The sequence below is a fragment of the Prosopis cineraria genome, unplaced genomic scaffold (genome assembly GCF_029017545.1).
Source record: "Prosopis cineraria cultivar Desert tree isolate PC_DT_omini unplaced genomic scaffold, ASM2901754v1 PC6, whole genome shotgun sequence".
In the NCBI taxonomy this organism is placed as follows: domain Eukaryota; kingdom Viridiplantae; phylum Streptophyta; class Magnoliopsida; order Fabales; family Fabaceae; genus Prosopis; species Prosopis cineraria.
Window position 1 is genome coordinate 2,886,640 of NW_026555337.1, and position 12,154 is coordinate 2,898,793.

Sequence of the window (12,154 nt, forward strand, 5' to 3'; positions counted from 1 at the left end):
TTTACTTCTTCCGGTCCTCGTTGCATGGATGATGCCTTGAGTTATATGGAGACTGTAATTGATGATCAAATGAATATTATTTGTGGTATTAATTCTAGCCTCGTTGTATGGTTTCTAAATACGTGCCATAGCAGAGTAAACTTCATGTCTTTTGTTTTTTCCTTTGCCTCTCTTATAATTTTTCACACAAACATGAACCAAATTATGCATAAATTTGGCCGTGTGCTGCAGTGCACGTAGTCTTGTACTACAGCAAATGTCACAGAGAGGCTCAACTCATGCTGGTTTGCTTATGTGCTGTATGATGAATATTTCTCACGTCACGACATGTGACACATAAAATCCTTTTTCACCTTTTTCTTCACTTTTAATGCTTGAGTGGCCCAACTTCACTTCGGGCCTGCATTTAGGGCTAAAATCATAATCAATTACACCAATTACATCTTTTTGATTACACATCACGTTAATTCACTTAGTTGCCCTCATTAAACTTAATTAATTCAAATTTAAATTTCTAGAATGTTACAAATACCTCTCAATTTTTTTAACAAAAGTAAAGAAAAATTGTAAGAGAAGTTATAAATATCTAAATTACTTTAGTCATTTATTGAACTAAGCTTGTGAATTTTATAATCAAAGTTGTGAACGAGAAGAAAGAAGAAGCTTTATTGCACTTCACTAATTGAAGAAAAATGATAAAAAAAAATTATGAATGCCTAAACCACTATAATCATTTATTGAATTAAAGCTATGAATTTTAAAACCAAAGTTGTGAACATAAAGAATTTGGTTGTACTTTGTCAATTGAAGAAAATGGTGAGAAAAAATTATAAATATATAAACCATTTTAGTTATTTGCTCAATTATAATTGTGAATTTCAAAACTTCAATTGTGAAACGAAAAAATTTTATTACAATTTCTTAAATTAAGAGATAGTTTTGATATTTTATTTAAAACTTTAATGGCAATTGAATCCATTGAAACTTAAAATACATTATTATATTTTATGAGATTAAATTATTATTTTTTTATTTTAGAGAAATTCATTTGTTATTTTGTCTAAATTTAATGTAAAGGAATTTATTAACAGATTCAACAAAAATTAATGTTGATATATATATACATATATATGTCCAGATTTTTTTTTTCCCCTGGCCAGGAAGATACATTTAGATGTTTAGTCAAGAAGCGCAACGAACAAAATACGACTCCGGGGTCCTTTTCGTAATTTTGCGATCTAGCTAGCTAAGGATGAAATATAGACAGAATTATTGGTTTCCTTGCCTTTTACTTTTTGTTGACTTGCCCTATAAAGTGTGTCAATTTTAGGTATACGAAGGAAAAGTATATTAAAAGGCATGATTGTATATCATATATGCGCCTTTTCATAATTATGCTGTTTTTATTTTTTGACGACGTCTTTTAAGTTTTACATCGGACATGATACAAATTCCTAAGGCTTCCTTTTATTTTTTATTTTTTATTTTTTAAGAAAAAATTACATATAAATCATGTAGAGCAGACTTATTTATAAATAAATTTTATAAAATTTAAAAATTATGGTCAAGACCTTTTAAAACTTAAGTATAATTTAAAATTAAGGTGTAAAGATAATATTACCCTTATTAAAAATATATTATATCAATTAAGTAATTTACAATGATCACTTTAACTTTTTATAAATGTAATTTCATATATCTAATAATTAAAACTAATTATATTGTTATGAGTTTAATATTGATAGCATACAATTATCTCATCACTAATTTACAACCATTATCTCAATATTTTAATTATGGCTTTACATATATAATAGTTAAACCGTTCATATATAGCAGTTTAATACTCATTGCTTACATACGTAATAGTTAAACTAATCACATATTATTAATAAAATTTAACACTAATTATTTACAACTACTTCATTAATAACTTACAACTACCACTTCAATGTTTTATAATTATAACTTCACATTCAATAATTAAATTAATCATGCAATATAAAGATATATAATATTATATTTGTGTTTTAATTTTAAATTATACTTGAATTTCAAGAGATTTTGTTATAGGTTATAAATGTCAAGAGATTTATTTGTAAATAAATTTACTTTATAAAATTTATACATAATTTTTTAATGCTTGTAGTCTTTTTTTTTTTGGGGGGGGGGGTTGTGGGGTTAGATATGGGTCAGCGTCACAGAAGGCAATGGTTCGTTCTATTAAGGTGTGCCACTCTGTAATGAAATTCAATAAGGGGGTTGGTCATATATGTAAATATCGGAAAATTCCATGTTTCAAAACATACAAATCGATGTATAGGAGGATCACAACATTGAGATTAGGTACGTGTCTGAGTTTTTCCCATAACAATTTTTTTTTTCCGATTTACAAAACGGGAAATCAAACCTTGCTTAAGAGAACAAGTGCTCAAATTATTTAAATCAAATGTTATTGATAGTATATATATTTTTTATTCTTCATAATTGATACCAGATTAAGTATAGGAGATCAGGGATTAGTTTGTAACAGATTCAACAAATGAAACATGTTTTGATATAGACCTAGAACAACTAAATTCGTTGACATTTTTAGATCATAAATCTTCAAGTAAATTATATCGTTCCCTTTGATAAAAATGCTCAAGCTAGCCAAATCATGTTACCATGTATCCTAAAAATTAACCCTCTCCCATGTGAAAATAAAATATATATAAAATAAAAATAAAAAAGTTTAAATGTACGATTTTAATGCTATAAGTTTAAGACAAGAAATTTAATGCTATGAGTTTAAGACAAGACGTTAATGTTGAGACGATAGTGCCTTGATCCTATTTATAGGGCATAAAGAGAAAAAAAAAAGTTCTATTTATAAGATATTTGTCAAATGCTTTTCTTTATATATCTGTCGTTATTAATGCTTTGACAAAAAATGATAGCAATGAAATTTAAGAATATTTATTAAAGATAAAGGTAGAAAATTATTAAATTTTAATATAAAATTAATAAAATTTAAAATTTTTCTTGATTCTATTGAAACATTCTGGAAGTAATTTATAAATAAAATTAGAGAAAGTACTCTCTCTATTTTTATTTATAGGAGAAAAAAATTGTATCATACAATTTAAAAAAACCAATTAACTATATTAATTATATCTAAAAATAAAAAAATTAAACTATAATACTCTTTATTAAATGTTTCTTATAACTATGAATGATAAAATTATGAACGATATGTTTATTAAAAATGTAATTTTACTTATATAAAAAAATTAAAAGTAATACTTTTTTTATAAATAAAAATAGTGGGAGTGTAATTTAAAGGTCTTTTATAAAATGAGTAAAAGATGTAAATCTAAAAAGCAAGCGCACATCTAAAATTTGTCGGAATAGGTAAGTGGGCAAAAAATTGATGGTGGGGTGGGGTGTGGGAGTGTGTGGTCGTTGTGAAATTGAAGGGAAAGGCAAATAAAGGAGGCAAATTTTGATGGTAAGCAATAAAGATTAAAGTTTCAAAAGGCACGAGCATGATAGCTGGCGTGCTCACCCACCATGGAATGACTTGTCACCATTTATTGTGTGTTTGGTAAGCACCGAGCATTAATGTAAAGTGAAATAATTTCAAAAATGCAAGATATTATATTATTGTACTCTTTTTAAAAAAAAATAAAAAATAATATTCTCTTCAGTTAAAAATATAAAATATTTTTTACAAGGTTAGATGTTTAAAAATATAAAATATTTTTAATCTTTTAAAGTGTAATCATTGTCTTTTTTTTTCAAAAGCACCCCTATTAATAATAATTTTATATTTATTGTAGAGTATTTAATAGAGATAAATATAAAAAAATAAGGTTAGTTGAAAAGTATGTAACTACTTTATTGGAGGGTGAGATTTGATTAAAAATATCTTTATATTTTTTAATAAAGAGAGTAAATATTATTGTATAATAATAAAGTATACATACCTGATTTTGAAAATAACATAGTATCACATATTTTTTATTTTCTTGCTCGACAAATTTTAATTAGTCAGTAAAACAAGCACATATTATCGTAATTTTGCAAATGAATCCAGGTTTTTTTAATTGTTAATATTATCTAGTAATTAATATTTTATTAAAAATAAAATGCACAGGGCTTATTTGAGAAAATATTCTAGACTTCTAGTAGATATATATATATATATATATATATAAACAGGAAAAGAATAGATGGAGACTGGAAGTGAACATGAACAAAAAATCATCCCAATCCCGTGGATGCAAGTTGATGAGAAGTACACGTCATACGGTTGATGATGGAGACACGTTCAATCACTAAGCAGATCTTCTGCGGATTGGTCCTCATGCAGTTAAATGCATGCACTTGGACTGTGTTTGGTTTAACAGAGTAGCTAAGGGGGAGGGGAGGTCATAACTTACTCCCTCAATCTTTACATGTGAAAAATCTTTTAATTTTTGTTTATTCTTAAATATAATAATAGATTGTTAGTATTTTTTTAATTTAATAAGAATATAAACACTTTCATTAATTTATTTTAAAAAAATTTATTTTTTATTTACAATAATTAAGGGTAAAATTGAAATGTTGTTGTGCTTTTAATTAAATAATTAATTTTTATTAGCTTGTATAATTAAGTTGAAAATATATTATATATAAGGATGGAGGGAGAATTTATTATCATATCTATATATATTATCTTATAAAAATAATAATTTTTAGATAGTTTGTAGATTTGTAAAAAATGATTTATTTTGTAAGAATTTTATAAAAAAATAGATATTATTTTATGCTTATTTATAATCATACAAATTTATTATTAATTAATTTTTAATTTTATGATATATTTCTTGATTTCTGTTCTACAAATATAATTTATTATGTAATTATTTTAAAATTTTATCATATATTTGTATATCCTGCATTTTAAGAACCTATCTAGAATAGTTTCTTAAAAATAAGATAATTAAAAATATTTTTTTTTATTTTGATTATTTTAAAAAAATTTAAAAAATGTTAGTAAATATATATATTTTAAAAATAAGTTCTTTTTTTTTTATAAAAATAAGTTATTATAAGGCTTCCACTTTCATATACCTCCAAGTTTGAAGGAGTTTCAGCTCGTCAAGAATTCTCATAATTAAATTCAGCTGAGTGTTAGGGATGTATCCTAACTTCTCTTCGCGAATAAGCCTTTCCAAATTCTGTTTAATTTTTATCCTCAATTATTTGGCCTTCACAAGTCGCTTCCCTTCTCTATAGTCAACTGATCCATTCATGTCCAGTATAATCCATCTTAATCCTGAAAAGCTTTTATCTAAATTCACTATCCAGATGATATGCTGCCCAATTTTCTCTTAATAGTACAAACAAGGAGGATTTGGTCATGTTTGAATAGTCGTATAGAAGGAAGAGTCAAACAAAAACGAAAATGATTGAGTGGCGAACAAGCTCCAATCAAATTCATTTGGATATTGATTGATCATGTTTCGCTCTCACTGGACCGATCCCTCTGGTGTCAAATAAAATCAAAACTAAATTTCGTCAAAATCTAAGGACTCATTTGTTTTTTGTTTTTAAAAATTGTTTTCTGTTTTTAAAAAATAGAAAAAATTTAAAATGTTATTTGGATAAGTGTCTTTCATTTAATTATTTTTAAAACTGTTTTTATTTTAAAAAAATAAAAAAAAATTTAAGTTGTTTTTATTTTATTTTTAAAATAAACTACATTTGATTATTATAAATTATAATTATCTTGACTAATTTTTATTATTAATCACAATTATTAAATGCTTATAACTATCAATATTAGTCTATTTTTTAATTTTAAAACTGTTTTTAAGTTAACATAACTAAACGAGTTCTCATCTTATTTTGTTTTAAAAATAATTTTAAAAATTATATTACAAAATAATTTTAAAAATAAAAAATAAAAAATAAAAATAAAAATAAAAACCAAACAGGTCCTACGATATGCGTGAAAGGGATGTATAAGGCGATTCCAAGAACAAAGCAAACATTGTAACTTTTTTCTCGGTTATATATTGGTTTCAGTTCTTCAGTCCCAAAAAAAAAAAAGTAAAACAAACAAGACCCCAAAAAAAAAAAAAATGACGGCATAGCATTTGATTATTATGGCCTGCTTAACCCTCCTCTGACCATTCTGTTCCTTGATTTCTTATGCGTGTGTGTGTGTATAATAAATAAATAAACATCTCTGTTGGCCACAATTCTGAATTGTAGCTAGGGTCACATGCAATGTTTTGACCTTGTTCAACTATTCCGATGCGAAAATGAAAATATCTTCGATTTTTGCGACTGCACGTGAGTTCACAGAAGATTACGTGTTCTCTTCTATAAGTTTTAGTGGAGTCTCGCTTCAAATGGAACGAGGAATAAAGATCGAGCCTAGAAATTTTATTTAAATAAAAATTTAAGCATTAAAAATTAATTTGTTTAAATAATCAAGCTTAAAAGCCTAACTCTGTTAAGTTCTATAAAAAAAAGCTTAGATCCTAACAATTTTGATAAGTCAGGTTATTTTATATATATGTACACACATACATACATATATTTGACTGACAATGATACAACTTAATCAATAGTTATTATAGGTAATGAAGAAGAAGTTACATAAATGATTGACATTAAATCTCCACATTTATCTTTAACAAGTGGACTTATATTTGAGAGATACAATATTTTATTTTTAAATAATGATGAGGAGAATTTATATTTACATTGATGAGGATTAAAAAATTTTATCTTAAATTTAAAATTTTAAATATTTTTTAAATTTTATGTGAGACTTTATTTTATTTTATATTAAACTTTAGAATATTCTGTTTAAATTAAAATATTATTTTTTTTGAAAAATATGCCCTAAGCCTTGTAAATAAGAATTGAATTTTAAAATTAGTTTTAATTTTAGATAATCAGGTTTTAGAACTTGAACTTTTAAAAGCCTAGTCCATAAAAATCAAGCCTGTTTTGATTCCCACTTCTAGCTTCAAGGATGAGCGGCAGAATCAAATCAAATGAGCTTGAATTGTTTTATGATATTTATCAGGATACATTACCAATGAAAAAAAGACTGTATATATAGTTATGAAATCCAAATACAAGGGAAAAAGTCAATCCATGATTTTTTTCCTTAACCTTTCTATAAAACATGTATGAGGAAGGAATCAAGGCACTGTTGAAACTAGTTGACAAAAAATAAATAAAAGGCAGCGTAGCTAGAAATTAGTTCAAAACAAGAAATGATTGAAGAAAATTATTTTTAAAACTTTAAGTGACCGGCTTAAAGTCTAAAATTATAAAAAGGGGCAACGGAACAAATCAAATACCAGCAGCTTGGAACAATAGGATGATATGAATTTTGAAACACCAGTTTGCTTGTGTGATATATTCAAACTCGTGATCGATTGTCCCAAAAGAGATCATGATTCGTCATACTCTCTACGGTTGTAAATCACTAAGTATTATATTAATCTATGTTATGAAATCAGGAGATGATTACATGACTGAATTTAATTATCAAATCCAACATATAATTTACAAAAACTGTAACGCACACGACACTTGGATCGCCCATTTGAACGTTCAATTCAATGTTTAATTCTATATGCTTTCCTCAGTGTCATGATCACAACATATTACAAATTTATTCAATTATTGCTGAATAAACTGACCCCGTTAATATGCATTTTTCCTCCCCAAAAACAACAAAAGGAATATAAAACAAAGGAAGGGACAAGTTAAGTGGGTTTGGTTTGAATTCCAAATTTGTTTGTTCTAGAATTGGGGCATCCATTTGTCAACTTGATAAAAGAACTCGTGCGATGTTCTCATCCACCCTATCTTAATTAGGCGGATCCGTTGTCCCACTCCAACCTATGCAGAGTGCTAGTCACGATTTAAATATTATTTTGTAATCTTTATTTTTTTTAAAAAAAAATCAATTTAATATTTACAACTCATGTGCATGTGTTAATGTAAGGTTCTAATCCCAGACCTTAAACGCATAAAGTCGTTGTGTTGTCACTAAGACAACTTGTCACTAACATTTACGTGCTTTCCTTAATTTAAGCATGTCAAAGACTACGGGTTTTTTAATCAAAATAATCCCCCCCCCACCCTTCTCTCCCTCGGGTTCCTAAGATGCGTTGAGTTTTTTGGAGAGCAATGAAAATAGCCAAATAGGCAGGCTTTTGTTGCTGTGATGACTAAGTGGGCTTTTTAAGAGGCCGAAAACGGCTTTAATGGGCAGCCACAAAGAGCCCAATTAAAAGAATGATCCTCAAGGAGAGCCATGTGTGGGCCACCACGCTGATCTTGTCAGTTGTCACTCTACTTCACTGCGACGAATCTCTACAAATCATGCATCGTTAGTTTGTTACAATTTTTTTTTTTTTCAATCACCAAGAGACACAGGACATGCTTTTAGGTTCAGGAACATTTACAAATTATTCATTATTATAATTTTAACATACAATGCCATTGAACATAGATAAAAATAAAATAATATAAAAAATACAAATTCCATACACAATTATATTTATTTGTAATATTTTTCTATCTCAATATAAACATGATTTCTTATGTACATAAAACACATTTGTCTGTTGAGAGAGAGTTTAGAGATTTGCAACGCTCCCTCTGCTCATTCGCTGACATCCACAACGCATGGATATATAAACTCCATACTTATTTAATCGAGCGGTGGAACCAACCCAGCCAAATAAAATTTATCATTTTAGTTTTTAGAGACATGGTATTTTTTTTAAAAAATAAAACACCACTTACGTACAGATTAAAACAAACAAAATCTCACACGTATCGTTGATGTGTTTGAGATGAGACAGCCCTCGTGCCTCACGTATTTAATTAGCAGGAAAAACAGAGAGGATTAAAAAAAAATGGAAGAACTTAATAAACTGATCGACAAAACGGAACGGAACGAACTGAAACTAAGTGTGTGAAGGGTTACATCACAGCTAGGAAGGAGAGTATGGTTGGAGATAGACACATGCGAAGCAAAAGAAGCAGACGCACTTTAAAGAGGATTATTTATTACGTCCCGTTTTCAAAGTCGATAAAAGTGGTTTCAGCTCACCCACCCCTTGGCTTGCACATCACGCGAGTGGTTTTCCATTTGCTTAAAATTATGAGCACATACTTGAACGTTGTCTACAATGTAAGATCCTGTATCATCATCATGTGCCTATATATTATGTTAACTAACATCTCTACTTACTTAATAAATGGCTGCCAATTACAACATCCTCAAGTGTGTGAGTGTGTTGCCATTTAATTATCTGGGAAAAGAAAGAGTTTACACACAGAGAGAACCAGACGTAACAAATTAGTGCACGAAAAATTGAAGGTCGCGAGGTACAAGTTACACATAGATATCTGCCTTTTGCTTTGTACGAGTCATCCGTAGTTGAATTGCTATCCTATCCATCGCCAATCTTTCATTTTTAAGCGTTGTTCTGTCAAATGTCAATGCACTTTCTTTCTTCTTCTTTTTGTAGATTTTGTTTATCATTCATCACATTGCTATGCGCAATAATCAAAGAAACAAGAAAGATGAAATATCCTCTTATATGTATTGGCAATATTATGATCATTTAATGTCTTAGTCCATCATTAATGAAAAGGGCAAGATGTCAAAGAACTAATTTATTAGAAGTGAGATTCGGTTAAAATATAAAAATATTATATTAATTTAAAAATAATTAATTAATTTATTAAGAGTGAGATTTAATTAAAAATATTTTATACTTTTTAATTAAGGTGTTACATCTATGACATCTTGAAGGATGTGAACCTTTTATATTGTGCGAGTTTATTAATTTTTATGGTTTGAATTAAATCTTACTATTAATTATATGATATTTATTTTGTCTACTTTTGATTTTGAATGAAGCATGATGTATAATAATTGAACATCTTTTAACTATATATTTGGAAAATAGTAATTTAGATTCGAACCATTTAATAAAATTGAAACGATCTGTTTGCCAAACGAAGCAGAGTTGTGTTTTTGTGCAGGGCCATAGATTATTGTTCTTTAATTAACAAATACTTTCTCCAACCTGTTGAATTATAATGTTATTTGATGAGCACGTAAATTATATTCTTCCTTATAGAATTGAAAAAGAGTTTGAAAGAAAGTTTTCTACTCATGGGCAGGCAAAGTTTGATGAATGCTAAAGTGGGTTAATTAACTAAGCCAACTAGGTACCGTTCAATTTCGCACATGATGCTTCCCTATCACACACATTCGAATATACTCCTATTCCTATATAGTAAGAAAGCTAGCCACTTCCACTGATTCTCTATTAAATCTCACACCAAAAAACTGAGTTGCGTAAATTTTTGCACGAATATTTCAAATTTTATTCATGTTCAAAACAGATTACAAATCACTGTTTATGTTCAACCATGTTATTTCCTCTAGAAGAATTCATGCTTGTCCACGTTCCAGTCAGTCCAGTTTTGTCCTGATGATGTTGGGATAGGTCTATTTCAGCTCATAATGGACAAGAAGGGATTTTGTGAGATGGGATAAAAATATATTTGGGATGTGCTAAGATTAAGGACACCATTAGGACATCCCGCCCCAAATATATTAATTCTTCATTTATTTAATAGTATATATTTTTTTAGTTACATAACCATTTTCTTAGTGCTGACAATATAATCTTTTTTTTTTGTTTCATTTTTTACAACATATTAATTATATATAATTTATTTTTATATTTATTTATCTAATAATCTTTGTTTATCTTGTATCTCTTGCTTTGGTTGCAAAAGAGTTATTATAACTTCAAATATCTCAATTAAAGAGGAAGAACTCATGACTTGAAGCGTGCTTGATTAGCTTAAGTTGTGTAACTTTGATTTTATTATTGTTATGTTTATAGCTTAAAGGCCATTTATGGTTGTTATTTTAAGTTATGTTTGTTGTGATTACGTTCTTTTACTTTAAATTATATTTTTTGCAACTCAATAGTTAAATTTACATATTTGTATTGTTTTTGTTTTGAACTTATAGGTAAGTTTTGTAATTTAACAAGTGTTGTTATTTATACCTCTCTTCCTACATTTTACATATTTTATTAGGATATCCCAATCTTATCTTATGCCAATTCAAATAAGATGACACAATTTTTAAGGCATTCAAGAGAGGAAAAAATTTTAGTTTCATTCATATTTTAAGGTAGAACTTCCTGCCCCTACTTAACATTGGCATACTTAATAATGAATGTATGCCAATTTGTTTGAGATTGATATAGTGTCCGTTTAGATTTCAATTGTGTATAATAAATTATAAAAATAATTGATTAAATGATAGATTTTAATCATAATTGATTATATTATAATGCAATCTGTTTAGATATTATTTTTTTAAAATTAATTTTAACAGAATTAAAGATGTTTGGATAATTTAATTAGAATCAATTTTAGCTATATAAATTACTATATAATTTATTTTTTAAATACTAAATACTAATTTTTTGAAGATACAAAGTTCAAATTTTATCAAAAAAAAAGAAAAAAAGAGAGTTTGGTTTTATTTTTATTAAACTATGTGCTCTCTTTAAAATTTTTTTTTGGACATTTCTTTGTAATTTTCTCCAATGCTTTTTGGCAAACTTTTCCACAAACGCTCGGATTATCAGCTCGCAGAAAGAGTTTATCTTTGGGCCAAAAATCGATTAACAAAAAACTTTGGGTGTTTGAATAATTTTGTGCAGAATCGGTTTTTTAACCTAAAAAATTGATTCTAAACCATATCCAAACACACAGATATACGGTCCAATCCAACTCAGGCATGCAAAGTCAACAATAAAATCCTCTTGCCCATTTATTCTTCATCGTCCGACCACACTATATAAAACGCCTCAGCTTGTTTCCATGTACGTCACGTCCTCTAGGTATATAATATCACCCATGCTACACTGCTGCATGTTTCTTCCCTTACTCCCTCCTCATTTACCTCTTATTTATCGCATCCAATTAAGGTTCACGTCATTCGCATTCAACCTTGAAGCTCAAATGCATTATTACATTATATATTTATATTGCTCCACGCCACTGATTTGCTTTTTCCCCTGTTCAACTCCTGCATCAAATTAGG